Genomic DNA, 11,177 nt, shown 5'->3' with positions numbered 1-11,177 from the left:
TTAGCTAGACCACATTTGGAATTGGTGAGTTTTGAGAAGATTTGTAGCTCCAAATTTATTCCTGATGAAGGACTTTTGCCCAAAACATCGATTTCGAAGCTCCTTGGATGCTGCCTGAACTGCTGTGCTCTTCCAGCACCACTAATCCAGAAAGGACACTTGACAGTCATTTTAAATCAAAGAGACTACATTGAGAAAGCGAATGCACTACTTGCAGATACCAACACCTAGCAACAAGTGGCGATAGACCCGACCCCACAACTAGAGAACCGAATCACAGCCCTACTCAAAAAAACTTCTACAGATTACCCAAAATTCATAAACCAGGAGCCCCCCTCAGACCCATAGTCTCGCCTCTTGGCGCTACGCCAAAGACTAAAACACTTTGTAAAAGACTCACGCCACTCCATCCACTCCACACAAGAATTCCTGAACATCATCAAAGACGCTAAGATTGAAGAGGATGAAATAATGGTCTCCTTTGATGTAACAGCCCTATTCACATCCATCAACATCAATCTGGCCAAGGAAATACTGACTACATTAATAAAAGAACCAAAGACACAACACCAAACACCACCAACTTCATTGGCAAGGACAGTATCGTCAAGCTGGTGGACGTATGCCTGACCACCCACTTCACTTTCAATATCAAAACCTACTGACAAACCAAATGAACACCCATGCGATCTCCGATATCAGGGTTCTTAGCAGAGGCAGTAATGCAGAGACTCAAACAAATAGCGCTGCCAACCATCCAACCCAAACTTTGGGTCCATTACGTGGATGACACCTTTGTCGTCTCTAAACGAAACAAATTAGAGGAAATCTTCAAGACCATTAATAATCCCCTACTGGCATAAAATTCACTAAAGAGGAGGAAAACAACAACAAACTGCCATTCCTAGATGTCACACTGGAGCGAACAGCCAGTGGGGAACTTCAAACCAGCAGCTACAGGAAAACAACACATACAGATGAAATATTGAACTTCAGAAGCAATCATCCCAACACCCTCAAATGAAAGGGCATGAGAACATTATTTCAACGAGCCACCACACACTGCAGCACAGAGGAACTACGAAGAGTAGAGGAGAATCATCTATATAGTGTATTCAAAAAGACTGGGTACCCAGTCAACACAGTCCATCGATTTCTCAGCAGAAAACCCAAACAAGCAGATAAAATACGTCCAGCCACTCTTCCCCACATCAGACACCTCAGAAATGACTGCCAGATTACTCTGACCTCTTGGCATCATGGTAGCCCACAAACCCACCAACACACTAAAACAGCTGCTAACAAACTTAAAAGATGCTATTCCGACAAGCAAAACTAACATTATTTACAAAATACCTTGTAAGAATTGTAACAAACACTACCTTAGACAAACAGGCAGAAAACTAGCCACCAGAATATATAAGCATCAACTTACCACAAAAAGACATGACTCACTCTCACTAGTATCCTTACATACAGATAAGGAAGGACATCACTTCGATTGGGACAACACATCCATCCTAGAACAAACCAAACAGAGAGACACACAAGAATTCCTAGTAGCATAGCATTCCAACTGGAACTCTATCAACAAACTCATTGACTTGGATCCCATTTACCACCCCCTGAGAAAAAGAACAGGAACTGTCATCACTAACCCAAGGAAACCTAAACACGTAAATGGAAAACAGGCCACACCACCAGTGCTTCATCCGGAGGCTCACTGATGATTGTTACGGTAGCGAAATGTCTGAAAATGAACCTTCCAGCTCACCGAGCAAACCTACAGTCACACATTTGGAATATTATGTATAGTTCTGGTGGCCACATGACCAAAGGCTTTGGAGAGGGTGGCCTGGATTGGAGGGTATTGAGTATGAGGAGAGATTGAACAAACTTTGTTTTCACTTGAATGTGGAAGGATTTAGGGTGACCTGATAGAAGTTTACAAAATTGAGGCATGGATAGAATGGATAGTTGATGTCTTTTTCCCAGGATAGAAATATCAACTACTAGGGGACATAAGTTGAAAGTAAAAGGCAGTAAATGTAAAGGAGACAAGAGACATTTTTTTTACACAGGGTGATTGTAAGAGCTTGATATGTGCCTTCAGAAGTAGTGGAGGTGGATACAATAGCAATGTTTAAGAGGCATCTTGACATATCTGAACAGGATGGGTATAGGGGATACAACAGAAGCAAAAGGCTTTTAAGTTTAGAAAGACATGATGTGTCAAAGAGACTGTTCCTGTACTGTTCTGTTCTTCATTCCTTCGTCATCTCTCTTCCCCTTAAGGAGAAAGTGAGGATTGCAGATGCTGGAAAATCAGTCAAAAAGTGTGATGCTGGAAAAGCACAGCCAGTCAGGCAGCATCCAGAGGAGCAGGAGAATCAACGTTGACTCTCCTGTTCCTCAGATGCTGCCTGACCTGTTGTGCTCTTCCAGCGTCACACTTGTTGACTCTCTTCCCCTTAACCTTCTCAGATTCAGTGAGAAAAAGACCAAATATGTTCATTTATTTTTCCAGAACTGACAGCTCTCATCCCTGGTAACATTCTCTGTATGGAGGTCTCCTGTTTAAGAACATCCAAATTAACACTCAGACTTGTGAACGTGATCGGACAAGGGTGTAATTTTAAAGATCTGACATTGAACGTTTCCAGGGCTTACGAATGGTTATTTTACATTGTTCTGCACTGTGTTCCAACCTGTGTACAAACTGACTTGCGAACAGACTCCAGCACAGAAGCTGTTCACAATTCAGTGACTGCCTGTATTTTTTAAATCACTTCTGGAATGAAAGTACCCAAAACTATATGAAATATTCTGGCCACATTCCTAACTATGTTCCATCTCCCTGCTTTTGCATTGTGTGCTTCCAGGACCAAAGTCAAGGACTCTGGTCTGTTTAACCACTGTCATGTTAAATATTGTATGTCTGTGCATTAAGGTCACTTAGCTTAACAAATTAACATTTTCTGACAGAAGGGACTTTGTCATTATTTCACTTGAATTATTATTCCACAAGTGGGTGCTTCTGTTTTCAGATTCAGTATTAAACCTTGAACCAGTTTTGTACTATGTGCCATGCCCAAGGAACGCTGACTCAGGTGCTGCCATTTCTCTCACACCACACCTTTTAGAATTCAGCTTTTGCTGAAATAGCAAAGGGGATCACGGTTCCCTTAATTCACAAGTGGTAAAATTCATTGTATTTTGCTTATCCTAGTCTTGGCAATGTTACATTAGAAATGGGAACAGATCACTTACCAATTCAAGCCTGCTGTGCTTTTCATTAGGATCCTTTGGTCAAATCCTTTAATTAACCAAAATACCTCTCCCATCATGGCATCGTACATTGCTCTTGAGAATCTACTGAACCTTCTTGCACATCCTGGGGGAGGACTAAGGAAAGATTCTGGAAGGGCTCCAGCCATTCACTGGGCTGAATCCTGGGATGGTCCAATGATGAGAAATTAAATGAGTCAGCCCCACATTCACTAGAGTTTAGAAAATTGCCAGTTGATAGAACGAGACAGAAATTTCTGAAGTAGCTTGACAGGGTAAATGCTGAGATGATGCTGGCTCTGCTTGAGGAATCTCAGAATGAAGGACGGCCATTTTGGTGGAAGGAAGCCATTTCTTCCCTATGAATGGTTATAATTCTCCACCTTCGCAGAGGTATGGACACTCTGTTGTCGAACGTATTTAAGGTAGAAGTGAACAGATTTGGGGGGATTGAAGGGGTATGGGGTTGGTGTGGGAGGATGTAGCCAAAGGCACATAATCAATCAGGACCTGATGGGATAGCCCAATAGGGCCGAATGGCCTACTACTGCTCCTCAACCACGATGATGGCAGGGGGCTGGGGTTGGCGAGATCGCTGGTGCCAGGAGGTACAGGCAACTCTGCACCTTTGTCAATAATTAACTGAAGGGAAGGTGGGTTAAGGGACACAATGTCGATAAAGCCAGGCTGTATCAGATGTAGTCACAGGCTGACTTTCTCACGTACTCCTGTTAAATTATTGATGGCAAGATACTAAAATACAAGCAACCCAGTGCGGCTGGAGCGATGTGCCTGAATGGAACTTTGATCCTGTGTGACTGGGAAAGCCTTTCATTCTTCATTTGAAAGCTGGTTTAAAAATTGCACCTTCTCGTGTTGCACTCTGTTCAACTCCCCAGTGAGCAAGGGACTGATTCAGCAATAATGTGGAGCTGCTCCTAGTGAGGGATACTCAGGCACCCGACCACACAGACCAATGTCGCCGCGTCTAAACGTATTAAGAGGCTGACACGGTAAGAACCAGGAGGATGAAACAAGTGCCTATGGAGGTGAGCGACCTCTCGACTGACCCGAGATAATTCTGCACAGACCACGCACTCCTCGGTGTTTGACTGAAGTCACTTGATTTCAAGTCCACCTCAATCAGAATCTCTCAGACTGAACACATTCCAGGGCCAGCACCACCAAATTCTGGAACAGAAAGAAAGCTGCTAGCCTTTGGGCAGGTCCGTTCTTAATAGATATTTGTAAGACTGAAATTGCTGACTTGCTTCTTGTGCATTTTGTACTTTGCTCAAATCTTACTGGCATTAATATTTGAATGTTTTGCTCAAGATAATCAGCTGTCACTTAGCAACAGACTGCTTTCAACTTTACAGAGGCTGGTTTTTCTGCAAGGTAAAAACAATGACTGCAGTTGCTGGAAACCAGATTTTGGATTAGTGGTGCTGGAAGAGCACAGCAGCAAGCCTGTATTTATTAACAGTGACAGATAGCTGAATCAAATCTGCTTTCCTACCTCTGTACTCGGCATGGTGGCTCAGTGGTTAGCACTGTTGCCTCACAGCTCAAGGGGCCTGGGTTGGAATCCAGCCTCGGGCAACTGTCTGCTTTCCTCCCACAATCCAAACATGTGCAGAGTAGGTGAATTGGCCGTGCTAAATTGCCCATGGTGTTTGGGGATGTATAGGTTAACGGCATTAGTCAGGGGTAAATGTAGTGGATTGGATCTGGGTGGTTACTCTTTGGAGGGTCAGTTTGGACTTGTTGGGCCGAAGGGCCTGTTTCCACACTGTAGGGATTCCATGCAAATATTCACAACACGGTAAAAATAAACCATTGGCAGTCGTAGTATTTCCTGCCAAATATTCACTCCATTGGTCCCTAACCAGATATTTGAATAGTGTGTCCCAGTTTGCAAATAATTACCTTTCAGGCAAGTGTTTTATATCTTAAACAAAAAAGTCTTAACTATTCATTACTCAGTAACTTTAGCAGAAAGAAAATCAAACAACACAGTAATCTAATTAATGTCTGTGTGTTAAACAGGAATCATTTGGTCTCAGTCCCCATTCACATGAAAGACGGACAAGTACAATAAAGTGAAGGGATAAATAAGATAACAATCCTGGCTAGATTACTTCAATGGCCTTCACAATGCATTGTTTCACATGTATAAATGTGGACTTCTTGGCTGGTTTTTCTGGAACGTTGATCAGGATCATCTCAGTTCACCCAGACAAAGGCAGTAAAATTTCTACCTCAGTTTTCTATTCTCTGGGCTTTCGGAAGCTGGTTTAGGAGATTAGGTAGGGAGCTTTCGATCTTCAAAAAAAATTCATCCGAACCTATCTCCCTCTGAACTGGTTGCACTCCATGCTGTCAGATCCAACCCTGACTTTGTAATGGAGCCAGCAGATAAGGTGCTGTTGTTGTCTGGTGTACTGACCTCGATGTGGCAGAGTCTGAGTGCTAATTCTCAGATACCTCCTCCTATCTCCCTCTGGACCATGACCCCACCATGAAACACCAGGCTGCTGTGTCCACAATTGTTACTAATCTCATTTTGTCTGGTAATCTCCCCAAAGATCACTGCCTCCAAGCTCATAGCATCCCAACCCCACGCAGCCCTTCTACCTCCTTCTCACAAACAGGATTGCCTGCCCAGACTCTGTTTCTATCTGCTTCTTCCTACCTGGACTTGATTTTGTTCTCCTCTTGTTCAGTCCCTGCCACCTATATCTGTGATTCCTCTAATGCGTTACATCCGTTTCAGAATTTCCAGTTCGCATGCTCCAGCAGCCTCCTCTTTACCATAGATGTGCAATCCCTTTACACATACATTCCCCATCAGAGTGTTCTCTGGGCTGTCTGCTCTGTCCAGGAAAATAGGCCTGAACCATTCGCATCCACCACCACCCTCCTCCGCCTGGCTGAGCTTGTCTTCCCCCTGAACAGCTTCTCTTTTAACTCCTCTCAGTTTCTTCAGGTGAAAAGGGTGGTCAATGGTACACGCATAGGCCCCAGTTATGCCTGGGTACATGGAACATTCCGTGTTCCAGTCCTAGTCCCGCCTCCCACACGCAGGTCTTTCTCCAGTAGATCAATGACATCATCAGTGCTGCTTCCCTTTCTTGTCTGGAATTGGAAAAGTTTATCCATTTCACTTCCAATTTCCGTGTCGCTCTCACCTTCACCTGTTCCATCTCTGTTTCCATTTCTGGGAATAGGCTGGCCATCGATCTCCACGGGGAGAAAGTGAGGTCTGCAGATGCTGGAGATCAGAGCTGGAAATGTGTTGCTGGAAAAGCGCAGCAGGTCAGGCAGCATCCAAGGAACAGGAGAATCGACGTTTCGGGCATAAGGGCTTATGCCCGAAACGTCGATTCTCCTGTTCCCTGGATGCTGCCTGACCTGCTGCGCTTTTCCAGCAACACATTTCCAGCATCGATCTCCACTACAAACTACAAGAGTACTACAGCCTCAGGCGACTGTCTGTGGAGTTTGCACATTCTCCCTGTGTCTGCATGGGTTTCCTCAGGTGCTCCAGTTTCCTCCCAAAGTCCAAAGATGTGCAGGTCAGGTGAATTGGCCATGCTAAATTGTCCCTAGTGTCAGGGATATGCAGGTTAAGTGCATTAGGTGGGGTAAATGTAGAGTAATAGGGTAGGGGAATGGGTCTGGGTGGGGTACTCTTTGGAGGGTCAGTGTGGATGTGTTGGGCCAAATGGCCTGTTTCCACACTGTGGAGATTATATGATGATGATTCTATGATGAGTAGATTGGAATGGGAGCCTAGCAGGGTTTCTGGAGGTAATTCGGGAGGCACAGCAGAAAATTATCCCAAGGAAGAAAAAACATACTAGGGGGAGGATGAGGCAACAATGTCTGACAAGGGAAGTCATGGAGAGCCTAATGTTCAATCAAAAGGAAAACCATACCAAGTGTTAAAGATTAGTAGGAAACCTTTAAAAAACAGCAGAGGATAACTAAACAATAAGAGGGAGAAGATGAAATGTAAAAGGAAGCAAGTTAGTAATGTAAAAAAAAATTGCAAGAGATTTTTTTAGATATCTGCAAGGTAAGAAAGAGTCTGTAATGAGTATAATGAGGTGAGCTAGGTGGACCTCATTTAATAGACTTCCCTGTTTGGGACTGTTCATCCGGTCTGATCAGGGAGCCCTGGCTGACAGGTATAAACAGGAGTGTCAGGGGTCCTGTTCACTCTAAAAGCTGGCTCTGAGGGAGCTGGATCATTGTCAAGGACTCTCCATGTGTAAATAAAGGGTGACTTGGTGACAGGATACTGGCCTCTGTGGAGTTATTTCATTGCAAGAATGGACATTAGACTGCTGTAAAATGAGGCTGGAGAAGTAGCAATGGGGAATGAAGAAATGGAGGAGGAACTGAATAGATACTTTACATTCGTCTTCACAGTGGAAGAGACCAGCAACATACCTGAACTTCAAGAGAGTGAGGATGTGGAGGTGAGAGTCATGGCCATCACTAAAGGGAAGATGCTGGGGCATCTGAAAGGTCTGAAAGTGGATAAATCACCCAGACCACATGGACTACCCCTCAGAGTTCTGTAGGAGATAGCTGAGGAGATTGAGGAGGCATTGATGTTTCAGGAATCACTGCAGTCAGGGAGGGTTCCAGAGGACTGGAAAATGGCTAATGTACAATCCCTGTTTAAGAAAGGAGGGAGGCAGAAAATGGGAAACAATAGGCCAGTTAGCATGATCTCAGTCATTGGTAAGATTTTTGAGTCCATTATTAAGGATAAGACTGTAGAGTACTTTGAAGTGCATGGTAAAATCAGGCTGAGTCAGCACAGCTTGGTCAAGGGGAAGTCATATCTGATGAATGATAGAATTCTTTGAGGAGGTAACAAGCAAGTTAGACAAAGGAGAGCCAGTGGGATGTAATTGATTTTGATCTCCAGAAGGCCTTTGACAAGATGTTGCAAGGAGGCTGCTGAATAAGATGACATACCATGAAGTTAGGGCAAGTTACTGGCACGGATAGAGGATTGGCTGACTGGCAGAAGGCAGAGAGTAGGGATAAAAGGGCCCTTTCAGGGATGGCAGCCAGTGACTAATGGAGCTCCTTAGGGATCCATGATGGGACCACAGCTATTCACATTATACTTAACGATCTGGATGAAGGAACTGAGGGCATTGTTGCTAAGTTTGCAGATGACACAACGATATGTGTTGAGCAGGCAGGGAGGCTACAGAAGGAGTTGGACAGCCCAGGAGAGTGGGCAAACTGATAGATGGAATCCAATGTGGGAAAATCTACGTTTATGCTCTTTGATAGGAAGAATAGAGCAGTAGACTTACTGAACAGGGAGAGACTTTGGAAATCTGAAACACAAGGAGCCAGGATGTCCTAGTTCAAGATTCTCTCAAGGTTAGCAGGTTCTCTTGGCAGTTAGGAAGGAAAATGCAGGAAAAAGGAAAATGTCCTCTTCATTTGAAGAGGATGAGAATACAAGAGCAGAGATGTACCATTGAGGCTGTGTAATTCTCCATTCAGACTGCATTGGGAATATTGTGAGCAGTTTTGGGCCCTGTATCTAAGGAAGGAAATGTTGGCATTGGAGGGGTGCCAGAGCAGCTTTACAAGGATGATCCTGGGCATGAAGGGCTTGTACTATGAGGAGTGGTGAGGACTCTGGGTCCATACTCTATGGAGTTTAGAAGGATGACAGGAGAATCTGATTGAAATTTACAGAATACTGGATCGAGTGGATGTGGAGAAGATGTTTCCACTAGTAGGAGAGACAAGGACTGGAGGGTACAGCCTCAAAGTGAAGAGCCAACCCTTTAGATCTGAGGTGAGGAGGAATTTCTTCAGCCAGAGGGCGTTGACTCTGTGGAACTCTGTGGAACAGAGGGCTGTGGAGGCAAAGTCATCGAGTGTATCTAAAACAGAGAGAGGTTCGTTTGATTGAAATAGGGGATTAAAGGTAATGAGGAGAAGGCAGGAGAATGGGATTGAGGCACATATCAGCCATGACTGAATGCACTGGAGCTGAGATGACTGACCTCCAACAATCACAATCACAAACAATATGTGCCAGGAATGACTCCAACCAGCAGAGTTTGCCCCCAATACCCATTGGTTCCAGCTTTGCTCTGGCTGTTTGATGGCACACTCAGTCAAATGTGGCCTTGATGTCAAGGGCTGCCACTCTCCCCTCCCCTCTGGAATTCAGCCCTTTCGTCCATGCTTGAATCAAGGCTGTAATGAGGTCAGGAGCTGAGTGGCCCTGGCGGAACCCAAACTGGGCATCACTGAGCAGGTTATTGCTGAGCAAATGCTGCTTGATAGACTGTTGATGACACCTTCCATCACTTTACTGATGATCGAGAGTACACTGATAGGATGGTCATTTGCTGGGTTGGATTTGTCCTGCTTTTTGTGTATAGGGTATACCTGGGCAATTTTCCACATTGTCCAATAAATGCTAGTGTTGTACCTGTACTGGAACAGCTTGTCTAGGGGAGCGCAAGTTCTGGAGCACAAGTCTTCAATGCTATTACCAGAATGTTTTCAGGTCCCATAGTCTTTGCAATATCCAGCCTCCTACCATTTGTTACTCAATGAATCAAATTCACTGAAGACAGGTATGTGTGATGCTGGGCATCATTGGAGCAGGCAATCACCCCCTTGGCATTTCTGGCTGAAGACTGCTGTGAATATTTTAGCAATATCTTTTGCACTTCAGAGTTTGCCCCCGATTCCCATTGATTCCAGTTTTACTAGGGCTCATTAATAACACCATCAGTCTGGCCCAGGAGGTCACTGATTGTGCTGGAATACAATCCTGCTGTCGCTGAGGGCCCACTATGATTCACGAATGCACCATGAGTTGCTAGATCTGTTCAAAGTCTGTCCAATTTGACATAGTGACAGTGCCACACAACGTGATGCAGAGTATTCTCAACGTGAAAATGGGATTTCACCCCCACCAAAACTGCACAGTGGTTACTCTTCTCAATACTGTTGTGGACAGATGCCTTTGTGAAGGTAGATTAGTGAGAACGAGGCCACATATGTTTTCTCCTTCACTTGACAAACCTAGTCCTTGAGAACTTAACCAGTTCAATCAGAGGTGGTCCTTCTGAGACACTCTTGTCGATGGACATTGATGTTCTTCACTCAGAGCACATGGTCACCCTCACTGTTTCCTCCAAGTGATGCCCAACATTGAGGAGTACTCTTTCATTAGCCATGGGGTGTGGTATGCAGTAACCAGAGGGAGGTTTCCATGTTTGACCTGATGCCATGAGACTTCATGGGGTGCAGAGTCAATGTTGAGATCTCCCAGGGTAACTCACTCCTAACTGTACATCACTGTGTTGCCACCTGTGCTGGGTCTGTCCTGCCGGTCTGTGAGGTATGCTTCCATCTGACTCTTATCAGGCTCTTGTTTGTTGAGTCTGTGAGATAGTTCTCCCAATTTTGGTTCAAACCCCCAGAAGTTGGGAAAGAACCTTCTGGCAATCTCAGTCCTGCTGACCCTGCAATGTCAATTCCGATGCTTAGGTTGATGCCAGGAGGTCGGTCCAGTTTCACTCCTTGCCTTAGGCTTTGAATATACCTGAGCGACTTGCTCAGCCATTTCAGAGGGCAGTTAAAAGTCAAGCACTTTGTTGTGGGTCTGGAGTCGTGTGTAGGCCCAGACCAGGTAGAGATGGCAGATTTGCTTCCCTACTGGACATTAGCAAACCCAGTTGATATTTACAACAGTTGACAGTGGTTATATGGCTGACATTAGACAGACCTTTAATTGCTGACTTTGTTGAATTCAGGTTTCACCATCTGCCATGGTGAGATTTGAACCCATATCCCTAGAGCATTAGCCTGGAATTCTGGAT

General features: G+C 44.7%; 1 protein-coding gene across 5 annotated transcripts in view; it reads left to right on the top strand.

Annotated features, from left to right (window-relative positions):
- Positions 1–3,696: 3,696 nt before the first annotated feature.
- st3gal7 (ST3 beta-galactoside alpha-2,3-sialyltransferase 7) overlaps positions 3,697–11,177 on the top strand; it is a 33,027-nt gene continuing 25,546 nt past the window's right edge. The window contains exon 1 of one of the 5 annotated variants that reach the window (XM_087998768.1): positions 3,697–4,514. The gene's annotated coding sequence lies outside the window, so the exon portion shown is untranslated. The remainder of the gene's footprint in view (positions 4,515–11,177) is intronic. The other 4 variants (XM_087998769.1, XM_043712968.2, XM_043712967.2 and 1 more) reach the window with 4 other exon arrangements.

Source organism: Chiloscyllium plagiosum, unplaced genomic scaffold, assembly GCF_037043375.1.
Source record: "Chiloscyllium plagiosum isolate Xiang-an unplaced genomic scaffold, Cpla_swu_hap1 HiC_scaffold_22, whole genome shotgun sequence".
NCBI lineage: Eukaryota > Metazoa > Chordata > Chondrichthyes > Orectolobiformes > Hemiscylliidae > Chiloscyllium > Chiloscyllium plagiosum.
The sequence above is the reverse complement of the archived record's forward strand: the minus strand, read 5'-3'. Positions and strand labels throughout refer to the sequence as shown.